Below are 22,208 nucleotides of genomic sequence, written 5' to 3'. Positions count from 1 at the left end.
CAGCTTACGAGTAAGGATGGGCTACATGTTCGAGTCGACCATAGGTTCGACTCGAACATTGCATGTTCTAGCGTTCGCCGAACGCCGAACATTATGGGATTAGATAAAATAAAAGAGTGCGCAATGCATGGGCATAATGACTTTCAGTAAATTTTTCAGCCCTATTGACAGCACTGTTCCTCAGAGTGCATATGCAGGGGTTAATGGATTGTAAAACTCTCCAGCCTTTTGCCATCACTGCTCCTCACAGTTCGGATCCCCATACACTTTTTATGGCCAATAAATTGCATATAAGGCTTCAAAATGGGGTCATTTAAATTTCTGAGTTCTACCCCCATAGACCTGCATTGAGTTCTAAGTTAGAACTTTTTCCATGTTCGAAAGTTTGAGTTAGAACCGAACACGGGGGTGTTCGGCTCATCACTACTTACGAGGAGGAGCCACACAATTGTGTAAGCAATTGAACACACAGAGAATTCTGAACACTCACAACTGCAAGTGGTGAGACATTATTTGCACCCACTCATTATACCAGAATCTACATACCAGATTATATCAACCAATTCTGAAATTATTCATATTGGTTGCAAAATGTGGAATGTGTCATAATTTGTGGGATTGTAATCAACAAAAAGAACCATACCATGTGTGAGATCCATAAAGCCAAAAAAATTACTTGGCTAAATCACAAAGTTTTAATTTTGTGAATTAACATACTTACTTGAATAGTAGGGTTTCAGCAATAACTCCAGAACATACTGCCACAACTTTAAACAGTTGGTTAGGTGGTGGATTTGTCAGTGTGTTCAAGCAGTGTATAGAAAAAGGAATAGCGATGATGGATGCCATTGTTGCAATGAAGGCTAGTAAACTTCTCCACTGACACAACAACATTTTCCATATTGTTCCCTCTTGTAGATGGTACTAAAAGAAATGAAAGCACTGATTAGTTAGAGCTGGCAAAAAAAAATTATACACACATTTTCTGTCAAAAACTTTTTTCCCAGTTTTGAAACTGCTAACTGGGGCTCTATTAAAGCAATTTATCCTTACTTCCTGTCCTGCTGACAACGGTTTTACCAGACAGGAAGAAAGGGAAAATGGGCAACACAGGCATACACAAAACTTTAATAAGTGTTCTAACCTTTCTCTACTCAAATACTCTACCGAATTTTTATTTCTACCTGGGTTGTTGTTGGAGAATTTTCCTCAGTTCCATTGCCAGCTGGACAGAAAGCAAGGGTAAATCTCTCTAATGAAGCCCTGAGTAGTAGTAAAATAAAATATTAACCGGTATACACTCAATATCCAAACAGATTTTGACAGTTGTCATTGTATTGTACAACGCCTCTTGCCTGCAGAAGATGGCATGAGTCTCACAGAGGAATTTGTGAGACTCATTTGAGTTTGGCCCCACTTGCAAGTGTAAATGGGGTCTTACTCTATCAGTTATAGGAAGAAGTCAGATAATAAGCTGTGTAAGGTGACATCTTTGTCTCTTATAAGCCTACTCATTGGCAGAAGAGAGTCACTGGAGCCTACTTAAATGTGTGGCAAACGGGTTCAATTAATTGCTGTCTTTTAGACTATCCCCACCTGTCATTTTTTTAATGCACGTCAGGCAATGGAAGCAAGAATCTGAAGACCAATAAAACCAGTTTTATTCCTTTTTTATAAAATAATCTCAACTGCCATAACTAGAGGCAGGGCTTTAGATGCCATGTTTAATAGTGTCAATTGCCTTTGGAGTGCCAGTATTTGTTGTGCACATGAGCTCTATCAGAAAGGTAAATAATTTATCTAATTGGGAGTGGGTGGAAAATGTTCCTTAATACTATGCCACCTAAATAAGTGCTGTATTGATGTCTGTGTACACACAATATCAGTGTCCATACAAATTCACATTTCTTAAAAGAAATGTATAGTCTTTTCAATGTAGGTAAGGATCGTTTAGTACAGATTGATATTTTATTTATCAATGTTAGAAGGAAAAAAAAAGGACTATGTATAGTTTAAAATTATACACGTAGATACATGCACATACATGTACATGGGGGCATCCATATTTGCTCATTACATGTGTGCATCCGGCTTACTGCTTAAAAGTGCTGCACCACGGTTGAGCATGACTGTTCATCACACAATGCAAGTCTGTAAGCTGAGCCGCTAATTGAAAACAATGCACTGTATGGCTGATTTGCTAAAGAGAGTGAGAATCTTAATGCAATAAATTGTGTGAATACACACTTCAATTATCTAGTCATTTGAAAAACAAGTGAATATTCACAAGATTTATTGTGTAAGCCCAAACAACTCAATAGTTGTTAAAGCTCAACTCCAACCATGTTTTTTTAAATATACATTTTACAGATTGGTGAAGGAATAGAACTTTCTGTTGGGTTTTATTTGCTGTATGGCTTCATCAGGAAGATTTTCCCTCACATTTTACACCTGTGTCACTAGGACAAGAAATGAGGGCAGCTTGGGTCAGTGGGACAAATGCACAGAAGGAACTGGACTCTTCCGCACTCTACTAAAATTGTGTGTTTTTTGCACGTCTTTTCTTCTATTGAAGAGTTTACCCACCACCACTAGCCCTTCTGAATTACCAGTATAGGAAATTAGGGTAAACCTATTCTCAATTGGTTCATAGACGGCAACAAAACGCTTGACAGGTGTTCTTAGACCTTAGACTTTCCCCAAAATATCCAAAACAAACAAGAAAAAGTTTTGACTGGCTCTAAGTGTGCCAGTGTAATTTCCCTGCCTAGCTTAAAGCCCAACCCCAATTTACAAATTCCTTAATTAACCCAATAACAACATTGCCCTTTTTTTACTACCAGAAAAGACCAGCTTAAAAAAGCAAAATCATACCGTTCGATCAGGCAAAGCTGTCCAGATTGTAGGACTGCCAATTGGGTAAACCTTGGCACATTAGACATAGTTCTCACCAAATGTGGTCAGTCTGAGAACAAAGCTTTGATGGAGACATTGTTGAGTCATGTTGTACTCCGCATCCTACCTTTCATTAGAAAATACTAGGTTGTATTCTGTGAGAATAGTACAGCTCTCCATTTTGCAGTCATTGTATGAAACAGTATTCTTTCATGAAGTGTAGTAGGAAGAAAATCTTAAATATCAATGTTGGCCATGATCAAGGCTAATAAAGGATTGTCACAAAAAGGGCACGGGGAGCTGGGCTCTACCATGGGGGATATGTATCGATGCAAAAACAAATTTTGAAAATAGCACCCTGTTCATTGGGAATCACATTTGTTATTACATTATTGCTTGGCTTAAATACAAAATCACCAGCACCTCAATCTGAAAGATTACAATTTGAAGAAATAGCTTTAGGTATTTTGTGATGCAACATTTGATCTTTTAACCAGTGGTAATAGGCCTAAATTGACAGGTGAAATTAGAAGCCACAACAGAACAAAAGCTATAAGGAAGTTTACCTTCTCCAAACCCCCAATTATTCCCAAAAATATTCCAAGAACAGACTTCAGTTAATGGCTTGGGATAAATTGGTCAGTGTCAGAATAATTTGCAAGCATTATTTAGGTAAATATGGACTATTGTTTAATAAGTTTCCCCATTATTTTCCTGATTCTGTCTTACCCATGTTACATGGACATGAGGAAATTCGCCCTGATGAAGGGGGCGTGACCCCGGAAACGCGATATCACAGCCTACCTTGCTGGCACACAGGCACAGCTGTGCAGCTGTCACTGGCTTACTCTTTGATCTATGCATTCACATACATTGCTCCATTTATGTGGACCTTTGTGAGTATGATTCTTATCTATTATTGGTTTTATCTCAAATAAATTTGTCTGCATCAGAAAAGGCGCCCCTTGTTTGTGTTTTTTCCCCAGATTTAGCAGTCCCCCTAGCTAGTTTGGGGCAGCGTCCTGCAGAATTGCCATTACATATCTCTTTTTTAAAACAGACTTTGTACTTATTTGCACACCTTTTTTTCTCTGGCGGAGCGGTCCCATTTGGCGCTTTTTGTTCATATTTTTAATGGGAACACAGACCACAATAAAAGGTTCTTAATCTTCCCCACACTACTGCAAAATATGTTCTTATTTCTGTGGGGATCATTTTCCCTCACTTTCTGTTCCCAGATGTAGACAAAGTAATAAAAAGTTGGAGGTTCTAACCCTAAACTAATTTCACAGTGAAAAAATTAAATAAAGAAATTTGCCTCGAGTTGGCTGTACTTTTTTCTAGGCAGCAGGGAACAACTCACTCCTCAGGTAAATCTGAATTTTAATCTGCTTATATTTAGCCTTTACCCTCCATATCAACACACTAATGACATTTTTAAATAAAACCTTCCAGTTTCTTATTACTTACCTTATTTTAGACCCAGTGATATCCTAACTGTGTATCTGTGATTCTCAATGGAATTCAGGTGGCAGGGTACACATAGCTTTCCAAAAAAACATTACAGCATCCTGCCTCAAGTCTAATGCAAGAAGTGGGATGGCTTTTGGGGGTAGTTTTGCAAATCCTAAAATGCCTTAATTGGTGGATTTCAGTTTGGAGGGATAGTTATTCCTAGGACGGCTGCATTTGCATGAAGTCTGCCCTAGGCAACACCAGCACGTAACGCTGAACCTTAATGATGGATAGAAATGATATCCAAAAAATGAAAGGGGTGGGCCAGGGACAGTAAGCCTGGAGGAAAGACCAGATGATGCTGGATGTCCTTTCTTGTATATTTTTGTATTAGAAAAACAAAGAACAAGATTACAAAGTTGTAGTAACATGGAGATTTAGAGAAGCAATAGGTACAACATGTAGTACAACATAAAGTATGTTCATCTAGTACTTCAGGGGGAGCATGAAGGAAAAACTGAACACAGGAATGTGATAAGCCAGGGGACACAGGAAAAATATTATAGAATAGAGATTGAGACCTAATGATTTAAGTGTAAGGATTAAACAGAAATGTCTAGTGGCTGATTTCATATCAATAGAAGACCTGTGTCATCTGGGTAAACGGTGAAGTAGAGGGGGGGCGGAGAGAAAGAGAGAAAGAGAGAGAGAGAGGGAGAAAGAGAGGAAGAGAGAAAGAGAGGAAAAGAGAGGGAGAGAGTGAGAAAGGGATATGAGAGAGAGAGAAAGGGATATGAGAGATAGAGATGAGAGAGGGAGAGAGAGAGAGAGGGGGGGGAGAGAGAAATGAGGTAGGCCCTGATGTGCTGCAGCTTGTTATGCACACAGTGAGGAGCTCACAGTGTGCAGTGAAATCAGCCAGCAAGCAATGTTAATACAGGAGGGTAGCATGTACAATGATGCAAAACTCAAGGCAATGCTGGAGTTCAGCTTTAAAGGCAGTGCGATTCTGGCCTACTTAATACAGCCATATGGGACCCAAAGCCAATGTTTGTGAGGGCCTATCACACTGTGAAAAGTCTACACATAAAACCTTTTATTCTTTGTAACAAGGATGGAGAAGCAAGAGTTAAATAACTTACGGAATACAACCTATGGTCAAAAATACAACATTTATTTTACCCAAACACATGCATGTACGCAAAAATAATAATGCCATCTTCTAATGTAAAACTTGGTGGTAGCGTCCTGTTATTCAGACTGATGACAAATAATTTCTGATGAACTACTACACACTACTGCACAAAATTAAACGTATGATTGCATTTGTGATTATAGTGGTTAAAAATCAGAAATGGTAAATAGCTAAACTGCAAAAACAAAGAAAGAAACAGTTTCATATATATTGATATAGTTTAATATCAAACTTAAATATGGCTGTTTTTACAGTTCTAAGCAGATGCGGATTTCAATGCAGTTCTAACCTTCTATGCAAGCATAAAATTAAAAGGGGCTGGATTTTACATAGGACAAAAAAGTGGGTAGTACAGGTAACACAATAGTGAAGCCTCTGTAACTGATGTGTGTTTTGTGTTTGAAAATAAATATTTCATAATACAATCCAATTCGGTTTTAGCATTTTAATAAGCTTTTTCCCCCTGCTGGCAACAAAAGTTGTATTTAAAAATAATTATTGGTTTATAAAGATAGTTTGTAGAGAAACATTGGGAACAATAATGTAATTTTTTTTAAAATATAAATATATATATAGAATAATACAGCAGTAAATATAACGGGAACGTTTTTTTTTTATTTGTACTTTATTTTAGTCTTTGCTTTGATGAATGAAATGCATGACTTGCTAAAATAGGTCAAAAGTATACACATTACCATGTACATTTCGTCATGATCATTAACGTCTCAATCTTTTTTTAAAACCAACTTTTACAAGGTGAGCCCTTCTAGTGATTTCTATGTGTAAGGTCTCTATAGAAGACAAAACTTTTCATGGATTCAGGGATTTGGGTGCAATTATGACAATTTCTAGTATACAAAGCAGAGAAAATGTGGCAGAGGATCTTATGAAGCATGACATCAGCAGTTAGAAAAACTCGGCCAATCAACTATTATCTGCCAGCAAATAATTAGTGATCAGATCATCTTATACAAATGTATGAGACATGGCAGAGAGATTGCCCAATATACACTGAAGGTCTAAGTGCATATCAGGAAGGGAGATTTCTTCAGAAACCGTAAAAAAGTGTATATAAACCAAAATACTTATGTTTTGTAAATTGCTCGCTTTTTGTTTTATAAATGTAGTGGTGTAATAGTTTTAATATTGGTGTGAGTAAAACGGGTCATACGTGGCCTGAATTTCAAATGGTTCCTGTTGAATTGTCCAAAAATCGGAGCCATAAGTGGCCCTGGCAGCACCACCCAGTTCAACAAAAGTCAATTTAAAATTTGGATGAGCCAGGTGACCGCATCCAATTAGATACACTCATTGGGTGCTGGGCTGTCTGAATGCAATAGCCAGCAGTGGAAAATTATCTATCTTTATAGCTTAGCATGGATGTGGAAATCAAATGATTTCCCCATCCATGAGAAAAAAATCTATATGTGTATGGCTAGCCTAAATGTTCCATAAATATTGGTTAATTGTGCCAGCTTTTGTCCTCTCAGATTTTTTTTTAATAGGGCAAGCTCCCAGTTCTCAAGTATGTCTCTATCTGCTTTCATTCAGCCCGCTGCAGTCATTGCCCTCTGCTAGTTGACTGAGAGCTACTGTCACCATTTAGCAGCTGAGACAAGGAGTTCCTGTAACTATATCTGCCCCTTTAGATGGACAGCTTAGCTTGTTACAGTTAGTGGGAAAATAACAAATCTATTGTCACAATTAACAGGTAAATCATGTTACATGGGAGAATCAGAAAAGCAATCACCCCTGTGGTAAATGAGCACTCCAGAGAAAATTGTTATTAACCGGGGATGTTGAGATACCAGTGCCGATACTTGGCATTTTCATGAGAACTACCAGGGTTGCAGAGGTTGCAGTTGGGACCGGGCCCCGGTGCTCCACCACTGTCCTGAAATCATTAGTCTGTATTGTTTTAGAACAACTGTCACATGATGATAAACAAAGAAGTATCAGTACTTGTATCTGTGAGTACTTGGGCAAGTATCAGTACTTGTAAAAATGGTATTGGCGCATCCCTTTATATATACATTTATAAAAAAAAAAAACATTTACATTAAAACAGAGACGTACAAATCCCAGGAGCTCTGTGTGATCCTTACAAATGACAGCTGCCTCCTAACTTTTGATTTTTTCTCTAGTCTAGGAGCTCGAACAGTATCTGTACTTGTACAGAGTACGGTACTTGGTATCGGTACATCCCTATTATTAACCCTTGCATTGGTGATACCCTGCACTGCAAGGGTTGGTCTAGGGAGGAAAATAACAAAGCTGTAATCCCCTGATCCTCCAAGCTGGCCAGCTGTGACAACTCTCCCTCCAACCTGTATCCTCCTACACTGCAGCAATGGACTGTCCGTTGGCACCCTCGGGTCATATACACAGTGTATAGAACGTGATGGTTTACTGGACCTTAGACCTCAGCAGTGGAGAGGAAAAAGTCTCCAGGGACTGCTCTATGAGCAAGCTGGCTCAGGGGATCAGGTGAGTAACGTTTTTATTTTCCTCTCTAGACACAAATGAGCACTTAACCCTTGCAGTACAGGGGTAGCCCCACTGCAAGGGTTAATAATAATTTTCCTTTAATGCTAGAATCTGTATAATATATGTCATTTTGCCTATAGTAACACTTTTTGCATATTCCTTTTTATTTAGGTAAGATCATGTAATTGTGTTGTCCAAATTCATGATCATCTATTGGGAACTAATACCACAACATGTGTTCACGCCTCCAGTGATTCTACTGACTGCAGTTTATGTAAGGTATATCAACATGCAAAGTAGCCATCATGTGCAGACCCGAACATGTATTATCCAAGTTACAAGCTGGTTGTTGCCTTTACCAAAATCCTCATCGATAGAAAACTGTATTTGCTTTTTCCTCATCGATAGAAAACTGCATTTGCAGTTTTCAAAAAAAATATCTGTTCTGAAAAATGTTTAAAACATTTAAACCTCAAACCAGATACTCAAGGTAATGTTATTGACCAATTGTGGTTTATGAACAGAATCTTTTAATTTGAGCCTCAACTGTGACATTGCCTAATTTCCATCAATAACGCGCACAAATGGAATGAATGACTACCCATTCCTAAGCACTGGCTTCATAATATGGCTCATTTACTCATTTTATTTCCAGCTCGGCGCAGCCTTGTCTGGATAGAACGCTCTTCAACATCCAAAGAACATGCAAGCCTTTTGTTTTGATGCATGACACAAAAATGAATGTCTCTCTCACATGAATTCAATTAGACAGAAAAGCTACGTTTTAGCTACCAGTTACAATTAAATTAAATCTAGACTTCCTTAGGGACATGACGACTAGGGATTTTGTCTACTTTGAGAACAGACTCGCACAACTATAGCATGAAAGACAATAGGGAATCAGCAATTTTCGAAGCAACAACAGTTTTGTTGTATTTCTTTCTATTTCTTCTTGAATGAGAGCCAGGTGTTTTTGACTCGTACTTTACAATAGTTGAAGGCCACAAATGACTCAAACCCTCTTGTCCTTTATCACTACCTTTATTGTTATTGCAGTTTGAACCCATTGGCTGGTTAGTTGTATTACATCTGGCAAAAGTCTAGCTTGTTTTTAATGTAGCATGACCAAAATATTGAAATTAGTATTCAGTGCCAGGTTTCATGTAAAGCAGTGTAATGCATGTTGAAATTGAAATCTAGAACATGAACTGATGGACAGTATTTCAAAAAGTTTGCAGATGGTGCCAGTCTCTCTGAGATTGGGAGGGAGTCCTGGGGGAAGACACAAAAATGTTAATTCATATACAGTTCCCCAAATGCTTTCTGGGGAATATTTAAACTACTACAACCACTGTCCAAAATCATATTAACACCCAGTCGAAATAGCCAGAGCAACCAATTTGTTCAGAAATGTTGCTAATCTTTCTTTAAGCTGTTATAATGGAAAATGTTGCAAATGATGGCATAATTTCTTCATTATGCTGTTGCTCTTCTATCACTTTGTAACCTTCAAAGGTCATTATTTTAAAATGCCAGTAATAGCGCTCTTTAATGACATATATATGAGGAGCATGCATACTCTGTTAGTATGCCAGTAGTCAAAACATTTCTTATGCTGGAAATATATAGTGATTTAAATTTGGGTAAACTGGTGGAACTCTAGCCATCTTTTTGTTTTCTTTGTTTTAGTTTTAGAGAGAGTGGGAAAATGTTACAACTTCCAACAGGTTTTTATTATGATCGGTCTCTGTTGGTAAGATTGTTCCTCACTGTCCATTTGCTATTCCGATCGCAGCCACCAGAACAGAAATGGAGGGTGAAATCCCTAATTGTCATCTAATTTTTCTCACTTCCAGTAATTTCATTGAAATAGGAAGAGAAGGAAGAGAGGGAGAATGTCCCCAACAGAGACACAGCAAAATAAAAAAAAATAAAAAAAACAGAATCTCATCTTTTCCCACTTCATCCACAACCAGAAAAGTTGATTGAAGTATGTCTACTTATTCTGTTGAGCAAGTCAAAGAGAATAAAGTAGTATTAGACTCTCAAACTTTTTTCAATAATAAATTCAGAACAAATATACATTGCCCAGCAAAGCATTGCTTTACATTTTTACCCAAACACTTACAATCATCATGTTTCTGAACAGCTGCTTCCAAGTCTCTCAGTTCAGCTTCCCTGAACTTTCTATTTTTGGAATGGGAAGCTTGCACATCTGGAAAGGCACCATCAATGCTAAAAGATATATCCAGGTTTTAAAACAGCATATGCTCTCTTCCAGCCAACGTCTTTTTCAGTGAAGGACTTGCATATTTCAGCAGGACAATGCTAAACCGCATACTGCAATCTATGAAAACAGCATGACTTTGTAGTAGAGGAATCTGGGTGTTTAACTGGCCAGTTTGTAGTCTAGACCTTTCACCAATTGAAAATATTTTCCACATCTTGAAATGAAAAATACAACAAAGTAGACCCAGAACTGGAGCAGTTGGAATCCAATATCAGTCAAGAATGGGACAGCATTTCTCTTCCAAAACTCCAGCAACTGGTCTCCTCTATTCCCAGATGGTTACAGAGTGTTGTTAAAAGAAGGGGGCATGCTACACCGTGGTAAACATGGCTCTGTCCCAATTATTTTGAGACGTGTTGCTTCCATCAATTTCAAAATTACCTTTTTTCTTAAAATGGTCCATTTTCTCAGTTTAAACATCTGATATGATTTATATTTTCTACTGTGCATGACATATGGATTTATGGAGATTTTCAAATCATTGCTTTCAGTTTTTATGTAGATTTTACATAATGCCCCATCTTTTCTGGAATTGGGGTTGTAGTTATGAGATTATATGGATGTGGTACTGGTTTGCACCCTTTAATAAATTATTGGGATTTGACCAGCCAGACGTCATCCAGAATATTGTTTTTTCAAGATGGAAGATATGAATGTTACTCTAGCATCCCTACGCCCTGAATAATGTGGGCAGATACCCAATTCTGTTGCAGATTAGGAAAACCTTAGCCAACACCCAATCTACCCATGTATTGACAGATTTATTGTCTTTCCTATCATTATATAATATTATTTGAGGTATAACCATTAGATTTAGAAGAGGTTTCAGTTAGACATGTGCACTGCCAAAAAATTCGTTTCGTTTCGTTTTAAATTCGGATTTGTGTTATTTCGTTTTTCAGGATTCGGGTGTGAAAGTCAATTCGGATTCGGACAAAATTCGGTAGCGTTAGTACGAACGTTCGTTTCGTTTTCTGTTCTTATTCGTTTCTTATTCGTTTCTTATTCGTTTCTTATTCGTTTCGTTCGTTTGCAGCAAAAGTGACATTTGAGGGGGAAAAAATATTTTTCTCCTCTAATGTCTTTGCTCCAACGAACGAAACGAATAAGAACAGAAAACGAAACGAACGTTCGTACTAACGCTACCGAATTTCGTAAATGGAAATTCGGATTCGTTTGCATTCGTTATGTCTGTAATTCGGAATTCGGATACATCCGAATGTCCGAATTTACGAAAATTCGTCCGAATTTCGATTCGGAACGAAACGAATCGCACATGTCTAGTTTCAGTTATACATATTCTAACCATTTTGGGTGATGAAATGTTTTTACATTTATTACAAGTATTGACATAGCACTTTACATATTGTACATTCACATTATGAATATCATTATACAGGATTTATATAGCGACAACCGTTTGCACTGTGCTTTACAATATAAGGAAGACAATACAAGCCAAGATGATGAGGAGGGCCCTGCCCATGATAGCTTACAATCTACATCACTCCCTACCTTTCAGGAACTTGCAATCCCAGGTTCCTACCCCTCATGCATACATACTAGAGCCAATCTAGACAGGAGATAATTAACCTATGATCATGTCTTTGGAGTGTGGGAGGAAACCAAAGTACCCAAAGACGACTCATGCAATACACAAGAACATGCAAACTACATATAGGTAATGCCCTGAATGGGATTTGATCCCAGTGCTACAAGGCAGAAATGCTAAGCCACCATGAATGAGCTATAGGAGGCCATATGCATTCATTTTCAAAACATGCATTGGGCGAGTTACAGCTGGGCCAGTTGCTTGAGCAAACGGTTGCCTTTGTGATTTGTGTTAACTTAAAAGAGAACTATGTGGTGAGTGATTTACACTTATCTTCATAGTTAGTGCCGACCTGTGACAAAGAAGCTGTCACAGGTCGGCTATATTGATGGGGAAGTGAGCAGAAACATGCCGCCGATCCACTCACTTCCCGATAGTCACTGCTCACTGCAGAGAGACTGGCAGTCACTGCTCCCCGCAGGGATTTCCCACTCCCCTCTCTGATCCTCCAGCACTGAGTGGAGGAACAAACTGGGGAGGGGGTGGGCACAGCTGGCTCTGCCTCTAAATTGGCAGAGCCAGCTGTCACTCACGCAGCTGGGTGGATCTCGACAGTATTGTCGGGATCTGTCCTGACTGCGGCGCTCTCAGTATATTGTGGGGAATAGTCCGTGATTATGAAGAAAGATTGGCCTATGTTTGTGATTGATGTTGCTATACTAAATAAATAATCTTTTATAAATTGAAAATGATGGTCCATCGCGATATCTGAATTAACCCTTGGACAACCTACAAGTAGTAGGCGGCCCGAATTCCTTTTTTTGTTTGATGTATGCTCTTGGTTTAAGGATTGGGTAAGTCGGACTAACACTAAAGGGTAACAGGTTAGAGCTGTATCTCCAGAAGCGAACAAACCCCTCTTGCACTCAATAGTCCGTGATATACTGAGCTTTGGGTCACTAGAGGAGGTTAGTATATATCCTCCCGTGACCCTAAAGAGAGCTATTGGTAAAAGCACTTACCTCTCTTAAGGTAACGATGCTGAATAAAACCGCAGTAATGTCACTCTACTTTCCCTCTAATGATAAGTGGGGTTTTGTGGATTGCAGGCTATCACTGGTGGGAATTATTAACTACTGGCAGTGATTTGATATGAACTTTAGGTGGTCAAACTGCTTGAATGTCAGCTAGGGGACCAGCCTAATTAAAAAGCATGTAAACCTAATAGGGATTTTTTTTTTTTTTTATATATGTGTATCACTGAAGAAGGCCTTCTCATTCCATCACTATCAGCCTTCTATCAATAGAGAGTGACATATCTGGGTTTATGTTCCCTTCATTAGCAGCTTTCTGATTGGTACAGTAGTTACCCCACTTATGGTATGAATCCATACACTTCCAGCCCCTTCAGCAGGCAGATGTAACACGACTGAATGGCTTACTAGAAATATTTTCTTTTACTCTAGGATTTTTACATTGTTAAATTATGAATGATTGAGTCCATTTGACTTCAGTAGCTGTGTGAAACTTTCCAGTCTCATAAGCCAGATCACAAGCTCAGAACAGTAAAAGCAAACAGCTACAACGTGACGTGGAAACATCATTTAATGAGTGGCCACAATTCATCTACAAATGTGCTCTGTTAATTTGGGGACAGCTATTCATTAATTAGCTTCCATGTGGCAGGTGCCATTGAGCAATCTGCAATGATTAAGGTTACATAAAACCTTAGTAAATTGCTTGCTGATAACTAGATGCATCCATCTTCATTACATGGCCACTCCTGTCGGAGCTTGGCTAGCTTTGGAGAACAAAGCTGTGTCACTTGGAACTGAAGAATTAAACTTTTATCCAAACCAGTATTTGCACTTTCACCTTCTTTTTACTCCTTGAGTAGTTCAATTTATTTTACCTTAATGATATCTTATTACCAAACATGGAGATGGGAAGAAGCACTTACTCCTCCGCAGAAACTAAAGAGCTGATAGAAGGAAAAGATAGCGATTCTCTTCAATTGCCTATAAATGTCTCTCCCTAGAACCATATATCACAGCCTATCATGCTAGATATTAACTACTAGGCAAAGATAAAATTCTGTCATTACAGAACAAAACAGAAAATACAAATCTTGGAGGCTACATTAAAATTCCGCATAATATTTGGAGCCAGATTAAAAACAATGCTATAAAGCAAGTAATTTCTATACTATAATTTTTGCATTTATGGCCAAATGTGTTGAAGGTTGGCTGATCTAAATTTAATATGTATGACCATCTTTACAACGTATCTTTTTTTTTTTTTTAAATAGGTTTTATCCTTATGAAACTTTACATCTTATCTTATGGGCGGCAAGAAGCATTTCATTTTTAATTTTAGTTAATTCTGCCTAAAAAAAAAATAGTTTTACATACAAAGACAGTATATGTAATCTTTAAGACCCCTAATGTCACCTAGGGACCCCCAAAGAAGCTGATGGAGCAGAGATCTGCTTCACCAGCTTCTCTCTGGCGTCTGTAGCTGTAGAATGACAGCTGAATGTGGAAGTGATGTAATACACATCACTTCCGCATTTAGACACCAGAGGGAAGTTCAGAGGGAGATCATGTGCTGATCTCCCTTCAAACTCTGGTGACAGAGCCGCCAAGCCGGTCTCGGGCCCGCAGAGGGCACAGCAGAGCCTGGGATCGGATGGGGGGTTCGCACCTTTGGTGAAAGCATACAAGCATACAAGCAATCCAGTGCAATCCGAACGCTTCCCGTTTGTGTGCGCTGGGCATGGGCACAAAGATGTTTAAAACCGTCCACCCACATCCAGGAAGCTACAGTTCGGCCATTTAATTACCCACATTCAGGGTGCAACATTAAACATGGGTACTTGTGTGTTGTCACCACAGTTGTAGTCCACTGATACTTCCTTCTGTCCCTTTTACTGAATGTCCATACCTCAGTATGTACAGAGACCGCTAGAAGAGTCTGCAGGAGCCAGAGCGTTGCACCTCCATTGCATTCACTGTTTGATTATTCCAAGACTACAAACTTAAGTGGCCATAGACAATGGATGAAAGTTGACGGAGAAAAAATGATTTTGTTTGATGAATGGTTACTTTTGCCACCAGTGGCAAAGTCTCTCTACTCTAAGCTATATAGCTACTGACATCAATGGTCTGAGCTCCAACTAACCACAAGTGCAAGAGGGGACACCTTCACTAGCCACCACTTCCCCACTGACCTTTCTGTATAAGGCATACATGAGATATAGTCCTTATCTCTACATTGTCAGCTGTGTGGTACATCACATATTCCTGACCACTTTAATCTATACACTGTTGTACGTTACATAGCTGTAACCAACTTCACTGTAAACTGCACTGTATTTCATGTACGCAAGACTGCTGCACTCAGTACATTACATGCTGCTGACCAAATTATGCAGTCTCTCAACAGTTGCTGGTTGCTGAATATATTCTGTGAGTAGATACGTTTGAAGCCAATTATTGGCTGGATTTGTGGGAGGAGCCCCGCACATGTAAGCTCCTCTGGTTCCCACACTGACCCATCGGGACGATCATGTTATCCCACCCTCCCGTATGCATAATGACCATAGTGACCGTGGCACACCTCAGGTCAAGGTTAGGTAGGGTCATCGTCTTCATGTTACAGGTACCAATCAGTGGGGCTCTGACTACAAGCATGTGTAATGCAAGAGTCTTTTTTTTGTTGTAAAATCCTTTGCCCAAAGGTTATTGTGTCCAAGTCAGTGATTATTGTGTGTTTTGTGTATACAAGAGATGCAGCATATATGTGCAGTGCATACAGCATTTTGACCCAGTTTGCATGCTGTGCTATTGAAAACAAAGTATAAATCTGAAAATTTAGGAACAATAGAGGCAAATATATGCTGGCTGCATTTTAAAAAACTATGACCCACAGAAGCACAAGCAAGAAAAATTTACCATTGAATTTAAAAGTACAGATTTTTTTTTCCCTTTGAGTTTCTGTAGCAGCAGAAATTGTCACTTTTCCTCCTCCTGCTTTACCCCTTACTCTACCTACACCTCATCCCCTTTAATTAGAGGACATGGGTACTTTTTGTTTGCTTTTGATTATGCAATATAAAAATATAATAAAGAAACAATCAAACACAGAAGATCGAGCTACTGTGCACATAAACATTTAAATTATTTACGGCAGACAAATAAAAAACGTGATTTATGGCCCCAAAGGTAACTCTATTTAAGATTGTATTCTGAAAGCAGGTTAGAGAACAAAAAAGCAGCAGCTACAGGTGGCATACCCTAAACTACACAACACTTTCCAACACAGTTGTTTAACTCATTAGGGTGCTGGCAGGTATATCCTGCTGCATTCATGAACCATGGTTCAATTTTAGGCATCAGCGGTTATGATTGGTAAATCTAATGGTGTTTAAAAAGTAAGTTAACACATTCTGATGCACAGTAGGAGAGGAAATATATTAGAGGAGCTGTTCATTGAAATGAGTGCCCGAGGGAGGCTGTCAAGACAACTTTCCACCACTGAGTTTGAAGCTTGTCTTATAGCATACAAGTTCTCTGGAATTGTGAAACTTTTTTATGTATTGTTACGGGTTCTTTCTGTAGGTAGCAAGCCTCTGCTTTCCTTTTGAAGGAGACAAAGATCAACTAATTCTCATTCCTAAACTCAACTCACCCATGAACTATGTGTAGAACGCAATTAACGATGAAAGAAAAATAAATACAAATCCATGGATTGGTTATTTAAATTGCTTTTAGGCCCCCTACTAACATATGTGAAGAATTTTTAAATTGCAGAGATGTTACATGCTTTCAGACACGTTTGTATAAATTATTAATGGGCAGAACTTTTTATTTTTTATTTTTTAATAGGGACAGCAGTTTAAATAAGGGACAAATTAGTGTTTTCATTGGTGCAGCAGAGAAGCTACTCCTTGCAAACTCAAGCCATTTCTGTCCATATATTGACAGAATAATAAGATTATTGCATGATGCAAACAATTTCAGCACGCTCAGTAAATGGAGAGTGAACAGTCACAAAGATTCCACCCGGAGCACTGCAATGAATCCAATACTCTGGGCAGTTGTGTCTGAATTTTCATTCATCTCGTCAAAACCTAATTTTAGTATTGGAAACATAAGGTGCAAGGGTTAGAACCTTCTTAAGTTTCATATACAGATATTTAGAATCACGACAGGGTCACTTCACGGAGAAAAGAATGGGATCACGGGCACATTCTGGATTATACCAAAACATGTGCACATTAAAGTATTTTTCTGATCAAATGCCATTATGAAATTCAGAGAGTTGCTAGCACTTACCACTCTTTCACATGTAAGCTAAACCTAAAGATTAAGATGTACCAGTATTTCCATGAGATGACCTCTAAATAAAAAGAAAAAAAAACACAACACAATGAATTCTGAAATTGAAAATAGCGAATCATTTACTTGCAGTCATCCTTTTGCACTCCTCTAGTATGCATTGCCAGGTCTCGTTATCCACAGACTGAATAAAATACACACTGAATGTCTTAATATGAGCTCACAGGTCTAAGAATGTAATAGTCCATTCCATTATCAATAATCTATTTAAAAAGAATCTAAAAATGAAATGTACTGTTCTGAGGCAAGGCAGAAATCACAAAAGATATAACACAAAAATGCCTACACATTATATGTATAAAGCAATGACTAAGTCTCTTGAGGTAAGTACCCGCTGCAGCCAATGTATTTCTATTGAGAGGATGCAGTATTTGCTTTGAATGCTATTGTGGGACAGAGAGAAAGAATCATGTATTGTAATGCAGTAACACAGGTTACAGCAAGAGGTCAAACATGAAGGCTTTTTGTAACAGAACAAAATGTAAATACTTTTGGTTTAATTGTCTATCTCCCCTACTAGAATTCAGTCTTTTATGTGGTACTTTTTTTTCTCAAAGTACAGCTAATTATGTAATGTACTGTGCTGAATAGAATGTTAAAAATGAATAGATTCAACACACCAGGTCAAGGAAACATGTCAACTGTTTTCTGTAAAATACAATGACACAAAATGTAAGAAACCCCCCCCAAAAAAAATAATGACCTTATTTTTTATATTTATAAACAAAAACAAGTATGCAAATAAGAAAAACGGATTAAAGTCAGAATATCAATGAGCTCGGAAAACAAAATATAATATCAGAGGAACTCTTGTCCTCTGCACACTTTATTCATGACTTAAAGGAACCAAGAGTCTCACTTGGATTTGGATCCAGAGGTTTGGGACGGTCAAAAGGAACCTTTTTTGAAAAAGTGAGCAGAGGATTTTGCTGCTGGAGACTTGGACTTTTTTCCTTGAGAAGCTTGAACAGGTGCTCCCTGGTATAAAGCATGCATCCAATGCACATCTTGCAGGGGAGCTCCGCAGACCAGCATTGCAGCTACGGAATCTGTTACATGTGGCCAGACAGATCCATCCTGGCCATCTACACAGTAGTGCAAAGCCATAAGAATGAGCTCTAAACATTTAGGTGCATCAATGTGGACCCAGGTCCCCTAGCCATAGCCTTTGATCACACAGGTCTGACACTACCATGGTGGCAACAGCAGGTTGCATTGCATAGCAGGGCCTCCAAGGGCAAATAAGATCTTAAAGAGGGCCTCTAACCTCTTATCCATGTGGTCTTTGAAAATAGGATCATCCGCAACAGAAACCACAACAGTTTTTCTAAACAAGAGATGGCTGGATCATCCACAGGGACAGCCCATTTTTTAAGGGAACCTTCTTCAATAGGGTATTTTTGAGCAAACTGTTTAGGGGGAGCAAACAGTTTTTTAGTGTGATCCCAGTCACCAATTATAAAAGCACATGCCTAAGGAAGGTTTTGGCAGATTTGGGCATTTCTAGGTGACCATTGGTAAGGTTGACACAAGTGGGTCTCTAAGTGTAAACAATCATGCACCATTTCCACAACAACAGAGATTGTGTCTGAGCTTAGAAGCGATATCCAGAGACGGGTCATCTTCCTGGGCTGAATCCACAAAACTGAAAGCAGCCCCTTCATCATCAGAGGAGGTAAGACAGAGACTCTGAAGGGGAAGGAGAGGGGAGCACACCCTTTGTGGTCTGAGGACTCTAAAAGCACTTTCTTTTATTCTACCCATGAATTCTGCCATAACCAGGGTAAATTCCACCCTAGAGAGAGAAGAGAAGGGTACACTGGAGGAATTGGAGGATGACTCTGAGGCAGAGAGTAAAAGATAGCACAGGCACAGGACCATAGCACAGGGACAGCACATACAGAAGGCCCAAAAACTGTTAAGCTGTGATGCTCCAGTGTCTGACAGTCACAATGCAACATGCCCATGATTCAACATTACCTGAGGGGGAGAGACCCCAATTCCCACAATAAGGACAAGGATGCCTGGTGAGCCAACACCAAAGACCACAGCAGTAACCCATTGCAGTGGTGGCAGAGATCTCAACGCCTTTTGAATGCAGAGTTGCAGCAGTGGCAGAAATTTAGACTCTCTTTCAATGCAAAGTCACAGAAGCAGGTGCAGGCGGTGTGGCCAGTATAGCGTGTGCCAGAAAGGAAAATGGCGAGTGCATGTAAAGCAGGGATCCCCAGAGAGAGGCTGCAGAGGCACTGTCTGACATCCCATGTTGCCCAATGACTCCACATTTTGTGAGCCTTCATGTCTAGATACTAATAAAAAACTAAGGAAGTATACAGATCTAGTGAAAGGAGAGGGGTCTGCCGCACAGAGTTGAGATCTAGCATACTGGGTCTACAGTGTCTGATAAGTGAGACCACAGAAAGCTTGTTGTGGATTGACCTAGAGGAAGAGAAATGTATGCTGCTATCTGTTTAATTGTTTGCAATAATTGGGTTGAGTATGGATATGGTATTTATTTCTTACAGTTGATTCCTATTCATTGAGGCCAGGGAACAAGGTTTTTCTTTAATCAATCAATCAATCAATCACATCAATAGTAAGGCGATATCATACATTTGATCTTAAGATGTTCTAGCAGAGCAGTCATTTTAAAACCACAGATGTCTTACTGACCATTATTAGTAGGTAACATTTCTGTACAAATGGAACAATTTTGTTACAAAATGCATTGGTGTCAATAAGAGGGCCAATTTAAAGTGTTTTTTTTTCTTCTTTTTTTTTTTAAGGATCCAAATGACTTCTTGGGGATTACAGAAGTTCATTTCTACTAACTGTGACCTGTTCTTGTACCAAAAAACAGCGTATATTAATCTCATAATTTTAATTTTTTAATGAAAAAAAGGCAGCGAAGAAAAAATATAGCATTAAAATAAATTACCCAAAATAACACCCTCCCCCCAAAAAATCCAAAGAAATCTTTTTTTTTACCTCCAAGAAAATGTTGCTTAAGTAGCTCCACAGCCACCATAGCCTGCATTAAAGCCAAATTGATATCACAAAGCTCAAAGTATGGGGGCCTGCCAGATAGAAGTGGCAACCCACCCTGCACCCCGATATACAGTCGCAAGAGGATTTCTATAATTCTCTGTGGCATTGTATGACATCACACCAGCAGCAAACCATAGGCACAATTTTCAAAGTATTTTTTCGCTGGATACCACAGCATATATGGCGCATATGCTTAAAGGCTTGACAGATGTGCATAACATGCTTTATTAGTACACTATGTGTGGAGTGGGCTTTTTCAGTGTTCTTTTAATGGCCTTTGTGATAAATGAATGTAAAAATCAATTCATAAAAATTACTACACAGGTTATCACTCCTTAAAATAACAACACCAGCTTTAGGTCGGTATTAACAGAGGTTAACAGTCTGTTGAGGAAAGCAGGAAGAGGACCATTTAAGATGGTGATAAAAAGAACATCTCAGGTTTTAAAAAAAATAAAGCTGTCAATAGTTAAATGTCCATTTTATGTGGGAAACGAATATTACAAAAATGATATTTAGGTTTGTAAGTTAACTATTTTTAGAAGATGATTATTATGAAATAAAATGAATTAATACAACTCATCCATATTCCAGAATTGCGCCTAATGTGACAAAAAATTGAGTAGGCTGAAAAAAATGTTCCATTGTCACCAGACATGATTGCCAAAGAGATTTTTGATGTGAAGGATAGTGGGGGTGTTTAAAAGTGCACCTATCTTTAAGTTCTCTTTGTCATCCAATAAGGAAATATACCTGTTCAACAGTGACGTGCGGTACCTTTGCCATCCCCAGCGCCGCCCCCATCACACCCAGCCTCGCCCTCATCATGTCGAAGCCCCGCCCACACCCCACCAAAGCCCCACCCCCATCTGGTCGAAGCCCCAGCTAGTGTGGAAGGAGGGAGGGAGGAGACAGGGAGGAGCCTCCCTGTCCCTCACTTGCTCGTCACTGTTGAGGCATTGAGATTGATGGCTTCAGTGAGGGTTTTTTTCTTTTTTTGATTGGACAGCTTGGACCGATGGCACTTTGCCATTGGTCCATACCATCCACAGAGCTCACGCCTCTAACAAAGAGTAGAGGCTGTGACAGCTCTTGCCTCACTAGTTAGGTTACACAAGCAGTGGGGAAGCCCGCTGCTGTGTAACCTAACTACCTGTCAAAAGCCGGATGCAGCCCTACCTGTAATTAACAGACAGCGCTCCATCTATGACAGGTTACACAGTGGGGAGGCTTTCCCTGCTGTGTGACCTGTTACAAGCCGATCTGAAGCTCACAGCTTCTTACTCTGCCTCACCTGCCTCCCCTGAGCGCACCTCCCTGCTGTTCAATGTATGTACATTTTTACGTCTATGCATAGGGGTCTGGTTATCAATGGTTTTCCCAGAGATTAAACACATTTTTGAATCCTGGGTGAAAAGGTGTGAATCTTGGATTAAAAGATTCATATTAAAAGACTTAAAACATTAGCATGGTTTGAAAGGTTTACTTACAAATTGTATGTTTCAAAGCACTCAAAATACTGATATTTTTTGGCTGGAGGAAGGATATGTGGCATATATTTATGAATATCACCAATGTACTTGGTGCATTTGTAACCACTGACATTGTTGGGTGTACTGCAAATAAAGAAATAATAACAAGATACATATCAGATAATGGTATCAATTCACTAACCTAGGACAATAGTTGTTTGCTGAAAATAATGGTCGTTATGGCAATGTGAGCCAACAAGAGGTGAAAACAGCAGTCACATGGTTGAAATGCAAAATTAATTTAGCAAACACCACATACATTATAAGAGTGAATTTAGCTTAATAGTTTTGAACAGATACAACAGTTTTAACAAATAGTGCATGACACAAATAATGCTTTGCCTAAATATATATT

At 38.9% G+C, this 22,208-nt stretch overlaps 1 long non-coding RNA gene across 1 annotated transcript in view; it reads right to left on the bottom strand.

The window, feature by feature from the left end:
• Positions 1–736: 736 nt before the first annotated feature.
• The window catches only part of LOC108786586, a 218,133-nt gene continuing 196,661 nt past the window's right edge, over positions 737–22,208 (bottom strand). Inside the window, exon 3 of the long non-coding RNA XR_001941214.1 lies at positions 737–924. This is a non-coding gene — a long non-coding RNA (uncharacterized LOC108786586). The remainder of the gene's footprint in view (positions 925–22,208) is intronic.

The sequence above is a fragment of the Nanorana parkeri genome, unplaced genomic scaffold, assembly GCF_000935625.1.
Source record: "Nanorana parkeri isolate BGI_ZX_2015 unplaced genomic scaffold, ASM93562v1 scaffold217, whole genome shotgun sequence".
In the NCBI taxonomy this organism is placed as follows: Eukaryota; Metazoa; Chordata; class Amphibia; order Anura; family Dicroglossidae; genus Nanorana; species Nanorana parkeri.
The sequence above is the reverse complement of the archived record's forward strand: the minus strand, read 5'-3'. Positions and strand labels throughout refer to the sequence as shown.